Here is a 20270-nt window from a genome sequence, read left to right as displayed (position 1 = left end):
TCTCTTATTATTATAAAAGACCCTCCGCGTATACCGCGTTACGTAGTCGAGAAATGCCTTTGTCGCAAAAATTGTAGCCGATCACGTTGCAAATATCTGCGATAATTCTTGGCATAACACGAGAAAAATGGAAGCAACAAGAGTTTGCATTTTATATGAAAAGTCTCTTAAAATACATGCTCCGAGGATACATCAGACGATCGATTTCTTTCATCAATGATATTCTTGGGCGAGTGATGTAGTATAGTGGCGAAATACATATTTCACATTATTTTTAAATACATTAAAAATTTTTGTGATACCAAAAAATTATTAATATATTATAATAGCAATTTTTGCGATGCAATCATTTTATATTAAAATATATCATACTTAATATTTGATATATTCTTTTCTTCTATGCATGTTGTACGTTAAAAAAAAATTATATAATTCTATATATTTATAATTTCTGATTAAAATAATAACTAACGATGCAAAATATTTAAAGTCTTGAATATTTAACAAAATATCCGTGGCCAATTCTTTTCCCGTTACATTTTACATTCAGTTATATAGTTATACTTATATTAGTAAAATCCTAAATTTTCTCCCGTCTACGTTTAATCTTCTGTGCTTATATTCGCTGGGCCTAATTTCATTTTCTATACTTTACCTCGCGGCAAACATCGGTAAATGGTGCACCGCTCTTTACTCTAGTGGTTTCATTTCCCTCGCATTTGTCGACCCTCTCGCTTTACCCCACCGCATCTTGGATTGTTGACCCACCTTCGGGCGATTCTCATCGAGAGGAAAATAAACGAGCCCCACTTCATTCGTGATTTTGTGCCGAAGATTTTATTGGCGTTACGGTTTAAAACGATATTTCTTTAAGTTTGCCTTTTTTCTCCTCGAGGATATAAAAAAAGTTACATTTTCTTACAATATTTATCTATTGGTATCTCAGAATTTCGCGTTTACTTGTATCAATGTTTTTTTTTGTATTGTATGACGTATAAAATACGACATTTTAAAGAAAAAAAAAAATTGTGTGATTATTGAAAAATATGCGAAATACATAAATAAATGATTGATATTATATAAATGATATAATATAAATGATAAAATTACTAATCTATTTTTAATTTTTTTTTTCCAGGTAAGCAAGAAATATGCTGTATATCGTAAACATCGCCGCCAGACTTCACCGATCATCCCAAATTTCTTCGCCATGTTTGATTTTGATGTGTATCGTCTACTAATTTACGTGCGCGAAACTCAACAACTATAAGAGAGTTTGCGTCGCCGTATCCATGAATCCTTTGTAATGCCCGCGATAAATTACACAGTCGCAATGCATGTTTGGTGGGGGAAGACTATGATATAATCCTCTGAAAAAGATTATCGACTTTGATCTCTGGAATTCGATGCGGAAGCTTTACGTACGTATTACAGGTTTACAATTCTTTTCCGAGAGACATAATTCTCTTCCGATTACTCCGATCGCAAGCAACATTCGATATTCGGCGGAAGCAAGCATATAAACCTTCGCAACCGTCTCCGTTAATTTTATGTACAAATATTAAATATGACGGAAATATCTTTCGCAAGTTTTTTAAGCATATATTATAAGAGAATTTTTTAAATTATTTTTTTAACATGTAAGCGTAACTCAAAGTCAACGAATTTCGTGCAATTTTAAAAAACTTAACATTTTTTAAAAATTCTTAAATTTTGAACATAAAAATTGAAGGGGTTTACACATGTTCTGTATCTAAATTTTATATACATTTTATATCTATAATCTATATAAATTATTTTATCTAATAATCAATATAAATCACAACAGAAGAAAGAAAAAGTGAAAGAAAGAGAGAATTCTTATTATATCATTTAACTGTGTAAATTATTTTACGAATCTACAGAGCATGAAGTTTACAATATCAAAGTGATATTTATTAAGAGGGAAGATATATATAAAGTTTATTGGAATCGTGTGTGTATACAGAAACCGTAATTACAAGTATCTAATTCGCTCCAAAGTACGCGTATTTACCGTAATGGAGTGTTAAATGTTTCAATTACTCGAATCCGTCACGCGTTAATATATTGCAGCAATGTAATTTGTGTTATCATTTTATGCGATATCATGTCGCTAAAACAAATTCTATATTTTCTTAGTAAACATGTTATCGTGCCGAAACCGATATTGACAGAGGAAAATATTATGATTAAATTATGTTTTTATCATCAAAGTAATAAAAATAAAAGCTTAGCACCTGATTTATTGAAAAAGACAGTGGTACACATAATATTTTATAATTACACAGTATAAGTCATACTCTCTTTTTAATCTTTAGGTATAAAATGAAGGTGAATGTGAATACAAATTAATATATCTATATATAGTTTATTAATATATGTGTGTTTAAAAATATATACACTTTGATATTATTAATAATTATTAATAATAATAATTAATATATCATTAATAATATTTTATTAATAATATAATATTCCATTAATAATAATTAATAATATTTTATTAATAATAATAATTTTACTATTTTGTATGAAGAGAGAATTCATGTGGAAAAAAATTAAACTTCTATTTCATCCAAGAATCCAGGACGATTATATCTAAATAAGATAGCATTAAAATTGTAATAAATACTGTTATCGATTTATGCCATCGCACGGCTCAATTAGAACTGTATTCGCATTTATTGCAAATTGTGAATTACGCTTCTGCATTCATTAATATTTTACTGTTGTAATCAATACAATAGAGCATTACTGTCATTCTCGAGTTATTGTTTATAACGCGCGAAACCATTTTCGCGAGGTAAGAAAAGCTGGACATTATCAAGTCTGAGTCTTCTTCGGAAACGATGATCGGCAAGTGACGAACTCCGTATAGCTGTTTCGTATTGTACAAACCTTTTGCGGGCAACGCGCGAAAGATATAGCGAAGTCTGCGATTTATTTCCGTTACGAGAGACGCGTCTCCTTCGCTACTGTCGTTTCGTTATTCGTCGATTCGACAGTTTCGCTTCTCGTGTCGTTCCTACTTATATATAATCTCTCTCTCTCTCTCTCTCTCTCTCTCTCTCTCTCTCTTTCTCTTTCTCATAGCATAGGTATGTTTGCGTTTCTTTTCTTTTTTTATTACCGAGCATTTCTTCTCGCGAAGTCGAGGGGATTTTGAAGTGCTCCATGCCAAAAGCGGCTGCGATGTATTGGCGCCATTCGTCAGATCGACAGCGTACGACTTCCGGCGACAAGATTCGGGCCCGTACTCCGAAGAGATCTCCCGAAGTGACTGGAAGTCGAAATGGATTTTCCCGGGGATATTCGGGGCATCTTGTATCATCGAACTAATATAAATGGTCGCGAAGAGCACATCGCGGTGCTCTTCGCGAAATCATTTCGTCCTCGCCAGCTTCGGTAAATTTATCGGGAGAGCCCGATTTTGGTATTTTCGATATAATTGAATGCAAAAATATATTTTTTGCGCTTTTGTAGCGAGAATATAAATTTCTAATTTAATTACACGAATTCGCTTAATTGGGCATGCATTACGTAAAGTTTTCGATCGTTCTATGTTTCCCGGAATTCTCAAAAACTACGTTCCAAGAATTTTAATTAATTAATTTGAAGAATAATTTCTAGAGTGACAGTTAGATATATATATACGCGCTTTAAAGTTAAAAAAAGTGCCGTCTCCGCTCGATTGCAAAGCGTGAAAGAAAACGATTTATCGAACGAGGCAGCGCTTTTTACTTATCTTTTAGTTAAGTAGTAAATCACAGCGTACTTTTATTCATTCAGGCTTTATTATAAATTCAAGAGTTAACTGGCTCTACAGCGGACGGACTTTCTTGAATTCTATTACTTTTTAAACGTCGAGCTTCTATCTTTGGTAAAGCGCGGACTACGTAAAGATTTATTCCCTTACTTAAAGCTTAATCTCTTCCGGCTTGAATCTCGTTTCCGGATGTCACATCGCTGCCACGAAGACAAAGATGTATTATGTACATTTTTCTCCGAAAGATTACATGCATATAACACGCGTTTACGATACTGGATCGCGATTGCAAATAGTCGGAAAGCTCGTTTCTTTTCGAAGATTTTTAAGGAAACTTGCTCACAACTTGTAGAAATTATTTCCAAGATTAAAATTATCTTTTTATTTAGAGTTTGATCCAAGTTTATTACAAGCAAAAATTGTTCCATTCACTCTGTATATTTGTGTCGTATAGATTTGCTCGTAATGCAAAGCTATTTCATTAAAAGTTTAGAAAAAAATCACTTTTTCTACTTGCATGAATGTGTCTACACGTATGATATTAGCAGAAAAACACGAGTTTTGTTACTACGAGTAAAAAAAACTTTTCTCAGTTTTGAAAAATGTACATTTTCCCATCTCTCTCTCTCTTTCTTTCTCTCCCTTTACATAACAACATTGCACGCACATTTACGCACAAAATGCAAATTGTATCGTCGAATGTCCTCCATGGCTCGTTTCATTAACTGCACGCATCCGTGGCGTGCGCGTACATTGACCCGCGAAATGCACGCGCATATGTATACAGATATATCGTATACATGCGATTGTATACCTGTGCGAGCGCGAGAAGGATAGAGAGAGGACGCGGGTGGAGTGTTTGCACGCGTTTACATACGTCGACGATGTGTAAACGGCTTAAGCTATTGCATCGGCCGCGGCCAGTCGGCACGTACGCCAGTTAATTCGCCTGTATCGCGGTATATGATCCTAGAATTTACATAGTCCTCGTAGAGAGGCTGCTTGTAACGTATGTTCACATAAGTGCGTAAACGCCACCGCGACCGCTATCCGGGGATACGCACATGTCACGTATTCTCCCGTCACTCGCGCGCGAGAGAACGCGCGTGTGTGCATCTCGCGCCAATGGATGCATAGATAATTATTATTATGAAGCACTTGCCGTCACGAGCTTTGCTTAAAGGGGATCCTCGCTGCGGAGAGAAGTGGTTCCTCGCGGAATTATCTCAATGAGCGCAGGCGCACCCACAACGTTTGCATTCGCGAATTGTTTGTTCCCGATCGACTCTGCCTGAGTCTCATCATGCGTAATACTTGTTGCGAATTTCATTGTCCTCCGTTAGGCACTGCGTGCGGTTTGGATTGCAGATAGAAGACGAAAATCATACGCGATATTGAAGCGCGATCGTTGTTTATGCAACAGCAGGTTATTGGAATAACAAGGGAGAAATGAGATGATTGTACGATAAATTTGATTAATCTTCTCACGTTTTTTTCAGATTTATTTCTTCAAGCTTTAAGTGATTTGTACGATATAAAAATCAGCATTATTTGGCATATGCGTGTCTTTTTTATTTGATACATAAATTTTTCCGACAGCTCCATATACGCTTATAAATCCTTTGATAATAAGACGATTAGAAGCAAAACCGAATTACATATTCCGTAAAAGCAACACGCGTGCGACGCGCTTCGTGCTTTCGCGCGGTTCGTGTAAGCGAATCACGCGATTAAGATTGGATTTAATTTGAAATAATTGTCGCACATTTGCATAATCGTTTGAGTGTCGAAAACTGATACAGCAATCTGACTTTAATGGCGCATATCAATATTTCTGGCACGTTTCTACATCGTTTTACGTGATCCAAAAATTTGCGGTACGCATTCGCAAATTGCCTTTGCCTTCGTCGCAAACGTAAGCGTGACACGTGCTTGTGCGCCGGTGTGTGAATACGTACGACCGATGGGGATAATTGTTATGGGGACGATCACGTCGATGCATCGTTTTAAAGGCGATACTACGGCAAGGCAACATCGTGGATTAGAATTAACTGGTCGGCAGGTGACGGCTTATATGCCATATCGTGGGATTTACCGCACATCTGTCGCGTAACGTTTATGCGTTAATAAAATCGGGGATTGCGCGACTGCCAGATTCTGCGGAGTTTCGATCAAAGCGCAAAAGAAATTCACTCGGCGATTATGCGTAGCGCGCGTTTCGTACACGTGACTAAGTCCTATAAATACACAATTTGCGTAACGCTATTAAACCTCGGCAGTATCTCCCGTATATATTTGTTTATTTTTTGTTTTTTTTTGGTCTCATCGGATTTAGTATTTTAAGCTGCATCGATCCGATAATACTTGTCAATCTATGAAGTATTAAACGTAAAGATTTATTATTTTTTATATATGTATGTATATGTTTGTAAAACATAATGTTGAAAATTATTAACTGTGTGAAAACGATTTTAGTGAGAAATATTTATACAAAGGATAATTGTGTGCTAAAGAAAAATATTGATGAATGCATGATGTTGTATTTATTTGAAATAATTTCGAAATACATATATAAAACTTGTTTACATAAAGAATATATATATATATAAATATTTGTAAATTTAACACAATTGCACGTAATTGCAATTTGTAAAAAATCAATTTTTTTATATCATCGAATTATTTGTTATTCTTTTTTTAGAAAAAACATTACAGACAAAAAAAAATCAAAGATAGAAATGATAAGTTTATAATAACAAGAGTATATAAATGATAGTGAGATAATGTGAGGGTCTAATGCTGGAATGAATCACATTCATATGCATATAAATATATATATATATATAAATATATATATATGTGTGTGTGTATATATAAAATAGATCACACACGTTCTCAGATTAAAAAATATACATATATTTTATGTTTCATCCAAGATATATGATCTTGTTATTGCGTATTGCGACTTTACAGACCCACCACATATATTCATCGATTTTATTCGTCAATGATTTTGAAAATATATCACGCTAACGTCATGGACTGCAGGATTAAATTCGCGAATATATAAAGCACGAGGATCTCTGTATCATAAATGCGCGTGTATAAAATAGGTCATACATTCCCGGATTAAAAGGAATATTTTACACCGTATTCCGGATATGCATGTACACACACACACACACACACACACACAAATATATATGTATATATATATGATCTCGTTATATATTCCGCATTTAGTCGCGATTTTAGGGTCTCGCTGTGTATATTTACCGATCGGTTTTGAGAATATCACGGTGAGACATCGCGCGGTGAGACCCTCGGGATAACGGTGCCGGGTATCGGTGTTGACTTGGCGAGCACTCAAGTTGTTAGTTTGGCCTCTCGAGTTCAGTAATCCTGCGTCTACTTGTCCTTTGCGGAATGTAGTTACTACGCGGGCACGCGCGTGCAAGTGCAGCGAGCTGCTAGCGGCGACAGGATCGCGTTTGAAGAGGAGCGATGCATAGTGCGCTTTAATAGAGTACCACTCCAGAATGCACTGTCGAGATCTTGAGAAAATAAAGTTAATTGGATTACGGCGCGATAAGAGAGAGCGGAGCCTTCTCTCTCTCTCTCTCTCTCTCTCTCTCTCTCTCCCTCTCGCTGTTTTCCTCCTTCTTCCCTCTTTCTCTATCTCGTAAATGTACTCTTCATATTTTGTCTCGTAGTTAAAGCACTCGTAGCGTCAAGTTGTTGAAAATGAGCTGCTTGCAAATTCAAAGTAATGAGATAATTTATTGATCGTGCTTGCTGTTCAGCCCGGACATTACCACGCAAACGAACGAACAAACGATAATAATACAAATTTTTCGAATTAATGCAATCTTGCCTTTAATTGAACGAAATAAATTCCGGACCGCTCGCTAAATCGTATCATAATTACGTTACAACGAAATTTTCAACAACAATGATCGTGATCGCGGATGCGCCGGTAATTTCATTATTACGATTTTAATGGTTGTGTATCGCTTTTATTTATTCGGCGTATTGCATATAGATGAGATATCACAGCAGGTATATCAAATAACATTTTATATCACGCATATTAACGATTTAATATTAAGAATTATTTAAAGAATTCGAAAATTGCAAGGGTCTTCCACTAATTATTTATATTTATGGGCCATATTCTTTAAATAATAGAAAATCTAATTATTTATCACAAACTTATATTTAAATTTTTTAATAAATTTTTACTTATAAATCACCCATCACATTTTCAATTTAATTAATTTATTCAAGAGTGATAATTTTCTATTAATTTATTTAAGATCTCTTTTGACTTTTTTTACATTATAAATTCCAATTTAATGTTATAGCCTCTCATAAATGATAAAACGGTTTTCTACACAACATTGCGATATAGAAAAATCTCGAAGTTCTTAACTCATATTCTTATCTTCTCCTTTGATGATTGCTGCCACATTTGCCTCGGTTAATACACATTTAAGATGCAGAATTGTCACTTGTAGCCTCTTTCATCGCGGCTCTGCGTTATAAAGTGTAAACGGAAAAAGAGAAAGCCTTCCTCGGATTTAAATTGGCACGCTCAAGGCACGCCTCTTGGTCGGCGGACTTGGAGAAAAAATCGCGACGAGCTTTGTTAAGTGTTCATGCTTCGCTCACCGTGACCGACTAAATCTCGGGAAAGGACTGAAAGGAGCTCTTTCATCTTTGGCTTCATTCAATCTCGGTTTCCTTGAACGCGTTATTTTATCGGTCGAAATAATTATGCTTTACTCGAATCTGCATAAACATCTGCATATGTTCTCTTTTTATAATTAAGCAATTGAATACAATAAATATAAATGTAAAAATTTTATTTTGAAAGAAATATGATAAAAATATTTGGGGAGATTTTTAATGTAATAATTTAAATATTAATGATATAAAATTTCATGTGTAATATGTTGACAGTAGTCAATATATCTAGTGATTACGCAAGCATGATAGCATCTCATTAGCATCTCTATATAAATATAGATATTGATGGAGCACAAAAAAGCAATGTATTATACACGAATAAAAGACAAATATTACAAATATACGATATATAAACAATATAGAAAGTGATGCTAAATTAAACTTCGATGTTATTCACTTTGCAATAAAATGTAACGCTGCTTTCTGCGAGGCAGAAATAATATTGAAATCAAACTCGGATACTCGAGTAATTATGTTGCGAATATGTTTGTTGTGGCTTCAATCAGTTAGCCAGTACATAACGGTCGCATAAATTAATCACTCGGTAATTTATTCAATTGCACGATTATTGCGCCAGATCGAGTATACGATACTCGAGATATCATTCGTGAATTCTGAAGAGGAAATGTTGTGTTGATACAATATTAATCTAAGAGAGAGAGAGAGAGAGAGAAGTCTTTCATTAGATATCATTTATTCTAAATAGCAGATCTCCCAATAAAGGAAGAACGATATTCCGATAATCGTTGACTCGTGGTGATATATCTCGTCGTCCTTTCATTTTCTCCCGCTATTTCTTTCGATAGAGAGAAGAAAATCAGGAAAAGAAGATTATTAATCACGGGAAATTACTCTCTCGCGATTTCTCGGTGACTGAGGGTGTCGATGAGGTCTGCACTAAAGAAGGGAGGATAAAATGAGGGGAAAGGTAGAGTAGAGAAACGCAAAATCGGGCAGAAGCCCTCGAGCTCTAGGCAAGCAATAGCCGTTAAATTAGATTGGAAGGTTCTGAAAAAAAAATTCATAATTTTTATTCTATTTTTACAGATTTTTTTTTTAAATTTTAATTTTAAAAGAGAAAAATTTTTTACTATCATATGTGAAAACGTAATAAAGCGATAGATGCATTAAAAAGCTTTCTTATCTATAGAAGAGTCATACGTTAAGAATAAAATTAATTATTATTATTTTTCAAGTTTTGATTATTAAATATAAATCCATATCTCTCTCTCTCTCTCTCTCTCATGAGAAAATTACGTCTTTCGAAATTACTCTTCTCTCGTCTTTGTATTTCACGAAGGAATGCGTAAGAGAAGCTAGCGTAGGTATGACAGGATGGCGAAGGCTCCTCGTCGAACGACGAAGCCTGATTGGATTATTTGCTTGCTACCCTCCAGCGTGCCCGACTAAGGGCGTACGTGCATATATGAGGCCTTGGTAAACGGGCAATTCCTCGTTTCCCGCGGAATTTCAACGATAACGGCCCCGTGGGCATGCCCACGAGCTATGCCGACGAAAGCATCGGCGAAAATGGACCTAATCTCCGCGGTGCATCCCACAGGAAGAAAGCGCTGGATCCTGACACTAAGAATCCAGCGACAATCTTGTGTCGCTCGTCCTTGGCGTACAATACTTTCTTGAATATGACTATTATCAAGGATAACACGCGAGCCTTACGAACTATTTCGCCGAGATAAATGGTAATTCCACAGCAGGAAAACGTTGTCATGATATTATATTTCAGACCAGACCTCGCGTGAATCATGTCATGATAAACGGTTGCTTATTAAATTTTTGAAATTTTTTTTTGGAGTATACTTTAAAAAGCGAGTTACATTATGATTGTATGTTTTTATGATTGTTTAAGCTATGGATGACATATCGAGAGAAAATAAAGTTTTAATTTTAATAGATCGTTAAAAGAGATCATGTATTAATTTAATAATTGCAATAAATTATTGGATAAAAAGGTCCTTTTATTAATTTAACGAATATTAATTATCGATAAATGTTACACTGATGCTTCTCTCATCTGCTCATAATTATCTCGATCATATTCAATGGAACTGACGATTACGCGATTGTTCAAATACTGGATAAAATCGAAATCAACTTTCATCGCTCGATCAAGTGATGCGTATCACGTGGTGTGCAATTGTAAATCGCCAAATATGTTATTCAACGAACCGAGACGACTGCTCGTGATCGAGCGTCCCCCCGCGTAAAACGCGCCACTGTGCTCGATGATCAAAATAAATGCGACTGATCGCGCGGCCAGCATTTATTACACGGTCTTTATTAAGCTCGTGTCCGCGTTGCATTAAAAAAAAAAACGGGGAGTCCCAGACGAGCGGCATAATGGAATTAAGCCGGTCGGCGAGTAGCATCGTACGATATCCGGGGACGATTTTTCATAATTTGCCGATGAAAAACGGGCCAAACCCTCCCCCCCCCTCCCCTCTCTCTCTCTCTCTTTCTGCGACACGAAGCACACTGTCCCCCGGGTACTTTCTGTTGCTTGATTTAGCTAACTCTCCCCCTCGCGCATTAATTAACGATATATTAACGGGCGAAACGTTTGGATGAGAGAGAGAGAGAGAGGGAGCGAGGAAGAGGAGGAGGGGGAGGAAGGGCTTTCTCTCGTGCATCCCAAATATATCGTTCGCTTCATCGTCGTATCGACACGATAAATCAATTATGATAATTGGCCAGCAATAAATCGCTTATTACTTTAACGAATCGTTATCTGCCGTAATGCCGACCGCATTATTGACCAACGGTACGTGAAACGAGACCGATGGTGGGGCGGGGGCGAGTGTGCGTATGTGTATCCGCGTAAGGTTTTTGTTAAATGAAAATACGCGCGAGCGAACGATGCGCGCCAGCTGTGGTCGGGCATTAACCAACTGTAAAAATAATTTCGGGTTGGCGTTATCGTCTTTCTCCGTACATCAAAAATTTTACGATGTATTTCTTTAATAAAACCGCGACAGTCAAATGCGCGAGCGTGGTGCGAATCGCCTTCGTCGCGATAAAACAGCGAGCTTTATTAATCCGCGCGCGTTGCGGCTAAGTATTTGCGATGACAATATTGTCGATGATAATGCAAGCGTACGCCTCTCATCGGCGAGCTTAATGGATCGGGAAAAGTGTTATTTCAGCTGTTATTTTTCTTTCTTCCCTTTTTTTTTTATTTTTACGAGCATGGCGTTGTTCCATCGATGTGATGAAACTCGTTCATCGTGATGGAAATTGCGTCGAGTTGCGTGAAATATAATCGTCGATGAGAGGTGGGAGATGGAGAGCGAACGATGTTTTAATTATATTTCGGGAGAGAATTCCATAAACGAGCCTCGCGTGAAGTACGGAAGGGAGAGTATACAGTTTCTCCGCACGAATCTTGCGAATTAATACTGTTTTATTCGGCGCAACTCTAAACTGCATTTATATAATTGCATTTATATTTGACTACTGTATCCGGCTTGAATTTCGTGAAGTTTCGTCTGTGAAGCCGGAAGGAAAGGAGGGGAAGAGAGTATAGCGGGCGCGCGTGTAAGCGAGAGATGACTTCCGTAACGATAGAAGCGTAAAGCGTACAAATCACTTTACAACTTTAACAGAATAATTCTAAATTGTAATACACATAAGGTAATTATTTCTGCTGCCGCATTTATATATAGTTTGAGAAGTTTGAGAAAATGATATTTAAAACTTTTTATTAAGATATAAATTTACATTCAATTGTTTTACATTCTCTTTGCTAGAAGAGTCGTTTAAAATTAAATACGAATTTTTATTTAATTTTAATTTATAAAATGGTAAATGCCGAGTCTCTTTTTTTAAAACGGCATTTGTATTATTCCGTTTTATGTTATCCATGATTTAAACAGCTATGCATAATGAAGCGAAAAAGAAGTACTTTCACAGAGAGAGAGAGAGAGAGAGAGAGAGAGAGAGCATCCTTGCTAGAATCCAGCTCGAACCTTGTCTGCATTACTCAGGTTACTCGGTCCGGAGCCAGTTTAAACTCAAGCTTAAACTCAAGCTTAAACACAGTCTGGACCCTAGCGCACACTAACCCTCGATAGTTTCGCCTAATAGTTTAGTTCACTCGCAGCGTTTTCACACAGAGAGACTCGGGTCTTTTATCTCAGCAGCACCTACCTTCGCGCGTCATTGCCTTATTTTTGCTTTTTGCCACGATTATTTATTCCGCATACATAATTCACTCGTCCCTTTTTCTCACCACTCGTGAGAGAGGGCCGTTAAAAAAGAAAAAAAAGAAAATAAAAAATAAAAAACTGCTCAAACAAAGCCGAGCGCTTGGACGCGGGAAAGCGCAGGTCGGAAAACTCGCGCGGTGACAAGGGTTGGCTACTCGGCGCAGCCGCTCTCGGATATTTGAGATTCGTGTCTCTTTAACACGTCGCTTCGCGGACCGTGGATTTTTTTCGGCGGAGGGTGACTGAAAAACGCACGCACAGGAGATGTAGAATTTCATTTCAGTTTCGAGTGCGCAACGCTCGAGAGGAGAGGAGGAGGAGGAAAACCGGCGAACGGAAGCTGTCCCGCCGGGTCGATTGGATGGAACGGGAAAGCGGATGTGAAGACTCTCGATCGAAATCTTTTATTTCGCATTTCCCGTGTTAATCGAGCCGTCGATGACGCAACGACTTCTCTTCGCCAATTTTCTTTCTTCTCTGAACAAACAATGATTTTACGAAGACCGAGTAGTCGATACATTCCTCACCGACCATTTTCTTTTTCCCTCGAAACGATGGATTATTTATTTATCTATTTTATTCCTGATCTCTCTGATTTTGATATGCTTGGTAGCCCGCGGCTGACAAAGTAAATTGGAATAGGAGCGAGGTAGAATTTTTAAGAGAAACTCGAGTCTGTCTCTCGAAGAATCGCGTTGCCGAGTGCGGTACGAAAATTAAGAGGAAAGTTCTAAGGTTGAAATGCAAGGAGCGAGGAGCTGAGGGTGAAGAGAGCTTCGTGAAACCTATTTTCTTTTCCGTATAAACCGACCGACGATACGTACGAGAGCCTCCTTGATTTCCTTCTCCCTTGCTTTTCTTTCTACGTTAAAAGGAAGAATTCGGAGCAATCTTTATTGGCGGGATTCCGGAACGTCGTCGAGTTCTTTTATTTTGTTCTTCTTTCCGATCTTCGTTTAAATGTGATCATCGTAATATATTGAATCTTTATTTACGATGAAGTATGACCGAACGCTCTAATCGATCGCTCATGCAAAAAAAAAAACGCAATACACACACGTATATACAAGAGATATGCAATTTCCCAGTTGCAGTTTCAACTTTAATAAAATACGCGCGCTATGAATATAAAATATTTTATACAGAAAAAATATATATTTATTTCTTAAAAGAGAGACATAGCAGACATGAAATCACGGTGGATTACTAACAATAAATCACGGTAATATAATTCTGTTTATTCTAAACTAAACAAATCTTAATGAAATAAAAAAAAAAGAAATGCTACATAATCTACGATTATTATGGCGATTTTCTAAGCGCTTATACATTTTGTATAATTATACGCAAAGTGGACGATTATGCGAGCACGCGATAATATTTTTGTATGTACATCACGCACGCGGCGAGGTGCCTTGTAAAGTGAATGTTTTTCTTGTTTCGTAGTGATTTCATAGGATGGAAAATATCGCGATATAAAATCATGAGGCCTTTCTTTATAAAATAAACGGCAAGAGCTGCGTTCCCTTCTCTTTGCATCCTCCGACGAACGCGCTTAAGATGCAAAGTCGTCACTTTTGTTTCAGCGAAGCGTTATGGAACGCAAACAATGTATACGTGCGACAGATGCTATGCTTGAATTAACATTCCATTTTACTTTATCTTCGTAGGATCTGCCGATATTCCATGTCTTATTTTTGCGAGGAGGTATGATTTCGAAAAAAATTTTTATCCAAAACAGTCTGTTATCGAAAATGAAATTCTTTCCGCGCTCTTATGAATTAATATAATTGTTTCGTAGTGTTAATTTCTTATGTCAGATTTTTTTAGCAACGTGAAATGGACTTTTTCTGAACGAAAAAAATGCCGAAAGTTTCGAAATATTTAGTTTAAAATAATTTCATTCCGATATCGAGGATCTTTTTGCGATATTGCCTTTTCCCTTTCTGCCATCGTGTCGCGTTAAAAAAAGTAATCTGAAAGAATTTTTATCGGCAGAATTTTCATGACTTACTTTCTCGAACGTGAGTTTAATGCAACTAATATTTTTGAACGATGTATGTTTGAGAGGTTGCTTTAATATCTAAATTTATTATAATTGTTAAGAGTCTGATAATCGCTCTAATACCGACTTTTTGTAACTATTAAAAATCTGAAAGATGACGTTATAATTTTTTCTTTTAATAATGGCGATAATAAAAATACGCAAAATATATTTCGGACAATTGTAAGAAAATTTACGGTTATCCAAAAAAAAGAGGAGGAGCAACAAACGACAAGTTTATAGAAATATATACTATAGATTTATCTCGCAAGTAAAGCTAAAAGATAGGAAAGCAGGAGTCGAGGGAACAAGAAAAGTATGAACAGTGGGGGCGTAAACTATGGCATCATGAAAACTTGAAAACTTTCTCGATTTTTATGATGCAATAACGGCGGCGATGCGTGTAGCATTCGCTTCGGCTTACTTTATTCCCACTCAACATTAAGGGAACTTTTATTAAAAATGCACGGCAAAGAGTACAATTTTCCGTTGGTAATCTCCCGATTTGGCCGTCACAGTATATAATAGCACTATCTTTCGAGGTTCTATATTAAAGCAAAGGCAATAGAATGAAACAGCTTTATCGGTTTTATCGATCTTATCTTTTAACTCTTATTGCGTTAGATTTATATCTCGATTATATGATGATCGCAAAGTACACGTGTAATCATTTTAAAAAGAAATCATAAAAGATATAATTTTTTGTTTGATATTTTATCTAATTTAATTTATAAATAATTATTGCTTAAAAAGAAGACAGAAGTATAATTATATTTATTCGTGATATCATTGTGAAAGATATTTATCCCAAGTGCACTCGATGACGCGACTACAATCCCACACACATGCACACATATACAGAATAAAAATATAAAAAAAAAAAAAAGGAAAAAGAATTGCACACGACATGGAGTTCCCCCAGGAATAATTCCCACGAAAGAGTAAAGCCTCCGGCTGAAGCAAGTGTGTTTCGCTGAATTACGATCATCCGTTCCGCGTGCGCGCTCGCATGGGGAAAAATATTTTTCGTGTAGGATTGTGTGTAAATGTTGAATGAGAGAAAGAAGGACACGCGGGAGGACTCGAGCTTTGCGCGCGCGCAAAAGCGTGGACCTTAAGCGCCCGCATTTTTCCTTCTATCTCGTGATCAAGAAATATTGGGACGAAATCCGCCGCGATATTTCGTTGATATATGGCGTAGGCGCGCTGCGTTACGCACCATGATTTATCGCCTCTGTAATATGCGTTTACATTTTGTCTCTATCTTGATAAATATTTGGCAGCCTTTTTTGGCATTTACGAATATATACCGCCTTCTGTTTTGTATGTCAAGTTGTTTTACATAATCTATACATATGTATATATTCTATCTATATATTATTTTAATAATTAATTATTATCTACTTACTTTAAGTAGATCAATAATATATTAAAGCGTATCTTTTTATAACTTATTGGAATAACATATCGAGATATCAGGACATTAATTATTGACTTGTGAATATAATATTGGCATGAATTCAATTTTTTATATAACAATCAAATAGGTATTGATTTCTCGTAGTTTTTTAATATTTAAATTTGAAATTACCGTAATTGCATCAGAATCAATCTTGATAATATCGTAACTGGAGTAACGAACGCATTTCATAGCAGTTAGTGTATTTTAATATGCAAACGCAAAACTTTTAGCTATTTATTATATCAATAACTTTATAATATAATACAGTAGAAGAAAATCTATCTCAAAATATAGTCGATCAAAACTCGACTCAATTTAGTCGCAACTTTACTCGATTGCAATAAAATTTTTAGGATTTTATCGATACTTTTTTTTTAGGGTACGCACATTACCATAATTTTAATGTAGCACGACAACCGCTTATCTTATCTCGAGACGAAATGGACTTTTGGGCTCTTTGTCCACAGTGGATTTGCCACAATTGTTCTGGCATACAAATGAGCTCTGACTTTAGCATTTTTTATGTCCGTGGCATGTTTTATATAATCCCCGTCCTTCCATTATAGTACTGTTATAATTTTGCATCACAGTCAGTGAATTTGCGCGTTCCGGATAAAACGTAATCGTTATTGTTAAGCTAGCCTTTTCCACTTTTGAGCGAACGGTGAAATGGATTTATATCTCGTTCCATTAAGATTTTAACTAATTGCTTTATTATTTATTACACACATTGCGTATTTATATACGCGATAAATGATGTAGGAGGCAACGAAAAAGCGCTGGATAACGAAATAGATTTCGTATATCTTTCAGCAGAATTTTTAGGCGAATTAATGAAATTCATGCGGCTCTTTTTACGCACACGTTTGTTAGAAATTCCCATTTTCTCGTGAATATTCCATTCTTTTTTTCGCGATTATCAGCGCGTTATATTGAAAAAGTCCGCACGGCTGAGAGAAGGTAAGTTTTAATTCCGTTTCGCACGCGTAATGAACGTTAACACAATGGAGGGTAAACGGATCGAGGTAATCGGATTTAGCCAATTACTGCGTCCTATACCAAACTCTCGAACTTAATGTTGTTTCACCAGCGGGACATAGGGCCATATTCAGTTTCGGGTTAACCACCTATGCAAAATTTAAGAAGAAACAATCTTATATTTTATATTTCTATATATTTCGTCGCGTCTTATCGAGCATTTCCGAATTGAAGTGAAAGCGCGAAGCGAAATAGTCTTCCGAAATTCTTTACTTTTTACCAAATTGAAAAATCAGCGTAAAATTTATCCGTTTAAGAGGAATTAAGGAATGTGAGAATCAACGCGATTTACAAGGATATCGTATTTTCGCAATAATCGCGTTTTCGAAGGAAGACGAAATTTGCGTGTGTTCATCAGCGCGCATACGAAGCCGCAATTACATCGATTCTCATTAGGACGATTTGCGGCGAGGATCCGTGAAATTAGCCCCACGAAACATATCGACCTTCCCGACCCTCTCACCCCCATCCTCATCCCCGTCCGATCCTCGACGATCTCGCGGCTCGTCTCGCATGACTACACCGCAAGATACATCGGCGGAATGCCGACATCAAGCCCGATCCACCCCCGTGATTCTTTCTCGTCTTCTCGCTTTCTGTCGCCGCATCCGTGACTGCGCACATACACACAAACACACGTCGAGTCGGTTCTTTATTCCGCTCGGGCACGTATATCCGCGCGAGGGAAACGTGCGACGAAAAGAAAACGTGTCGCCGCGATGCCGGCAAATTCTGTCCCGCGCACGTCGTTCGCGTAACGGCTCTTACACGATGGCGGAAAAACGCGGGACAAAATATCTGATATGTGGGCGAACCACGTTAGCGCGTCGGACGAAATGCACTTTTCATTTCGTACACGAACACAGTTATTATCACGGACCTTGCGTCGGATGGAAGACGTTCGGTAGAGGAACCAGTTCCTCGTTAAAAAATTTATGATAGTATTATATAAAAATCTTATATGCAATACAATTACACAAGAGAATTGAAAATTATTAAATGATTGAAGTGATACTGATGTAATTTAAATGAGGGTTTATGTTGAAAAATTAGTGAGGCAACAATCTCTTTCTTTTTATTATTATAATATCAAAAATTGAGTTTATGATATATTATAATATCAATAATTAAAGTCTCGATATTGTGTTATTAAAAGAATTTATAAAGTTATTTTAACATACATTATTATCCATGTACTATTTTCAGATAAATATTAATATCTCTATTTATATATTATATCACAAAAAATAATAATCTATTTTATACATATACATATATATATATATATATATATATATATATATATATATATATATATATGTAAAATTATTAATATATGTATAAGATATAAATGTATAAAATTATTAATATTTTTTGTGATATAATATATAAATAGAGATAATATGCTTTTGTCATAAATTAGCTAAACGATATAAACTTTTCACAGAGAATTGCGTTTATTATACATACCAGGAGTATTAAGTTTTTCTTTGACCGTGTTCAACAATGGGATGGTCAACTGTGAACGATGATCCCTTGTGCATATAATCCGCTACACATCGTGGACTCAGGTGTGCGTGTGTATGCGAAATACGCGACACTCGTGCATACACAACTACTAGCTCGAATCTCGCGTACGTACGCGAGACGATATTTCATTAGGCGGATCGTGCGGCAAATGCTTTTATTAAAAAGTACGAACCCACCCTGTAAAAATCGCGGTGGATTTATAGTCGGGAAAATCGAGGAAAATTCCTGATCACCTCGCTCGCATTCTCACGTCTTTTCATTCGCAGCCGTAATCGCGATACACCCCGCAATATATTTATAGAACTCTATGCGAGTTTAAAAATTTTTTTTTTTTTTATCTCGAGTTTTGCCGCATTATCTCCACCACAATCTCCGTGATTTAATCGTGTAGCAAACTTTTAATCTAGAACAATCTCTCTTAAACCGAAATCTATATATCTATTCCCTCTCCTTGGGAGATTCTTTCTATTTAAGTTATTTTTATTTATTGTTAGTTATAATTACATAATATATATAAATTAATTATCTTTTTCATTTATTAAGTATTTTTAATTTATATAACTATTTTAATATTTGAATATTTTTATATAACTATTTTTAAATAAAAAATGGATGTGTGAGCAAATATAAATATAATTTAAATTTAATTTTAATTATATATATATAATTAAGGTTTAATTTTCACAATTGCGGCAAATTTTGAAATAAGATTTCTAATTGTAATTTTATATTGTAATATAAAAACACAAATTTAAAACACAAATATAAAAATACGGATAAGAAGATACAGTTATAAAATATATAAAATTATAGATTTTTCTCTTGAATTTTGTTGTTAATTATCATATTAAATTGGTTTTATGAATTTTTAAATTTGTTTATTTTATAATTTTTTAATATTTTTTTTTGCCATTATATGTTTATTATAATAATATTTTTACTTTTTATTATACTAACTGTTACTTATGTTTTGTTTTATTAACAAAAACTAGATGAGCAAGAATGAGCAAGAAATTTCATTTTATTCTTTTCACTTTAATAATTCCCTTGTCGCGCTGTTATTTCGTTGCTCGGTTTTTAGACTTTGTTGTTACAGCAGAGGAGCTATAAAAAGCTCTTCGCTTAGGTCGAAACTCTGATTATTATGAATTCATTTGAATTTTGCGCCGCCGGCAGTCCTGTTCTGTCGTTACCCTTTTTTTTTTATCCCGTTCGTCCATGCGTCAGGATGCATTTTGATGCGGTGCAACGTTGCTTCCGTCGTTGCAGAAATATCAGTGGCGACACGCTGCGACGCGCATAAATATAGCGCATATTATTCGTCGGATATTAAAAAGAAATTTTCTTAAAACGCGAACTCAGAGAGTTTGGCGACTTGTAGAAAAACATTCTTTACCGTTAGATTCTTTAACTTTTTTCTTCCTTCTCTTCTTTTCT

The 20270-nt window shown here is 35.8% G+C and overlaps 2 protein-coding genes across 5 annotated transcripts in view; one reads left to right on the top strand and one right to left on the bottom strand.

Annotated features, from left to right (window-relative positions):
* The window catches only part of LOC126859029 (elongator complex protein 3), a 97721-nt gene extending 90285 nt beyond the window's left edge, over positions 1-7436 (bottom strand). The window contains exon 1 of the mRNA XM_050609919.1: positions 7064-7436. The gene's annotated coding sequence lies outside the window, so the exon portion shown is untranslated. The remainder of the gene's footprint in view (positions 1-7063) is intronic.
* Positions 1-20270, top strand: part of LOC126859042 (protein rhomboid) — a 108713-nt gene that overhangs the window by 39553 nt on the left and 48890 nt on the right. The gene's annotated exons all lie outside the window — the stretch shown is intronic.

The sequence above is a fragment of the Cataglyphis hispanica genome, chromosome 2 (assembly GCF_021464435.1).
Source record: "Cataglyphis hispanica isolate Lineage 1 chromosome 2, ULB_Chis1_1.0, whole genome shotgun sequence".
Taxonomy (NCBI): Eukaryota; Metazoa; Arthropoda; class Insecta; order Hymenoptera; family Formicidae; genus Cataglyphis; species Cataglyphis hispanica.
This window is presented reverse-complemented; position numbering and strand designations above follow the sequence as displayed.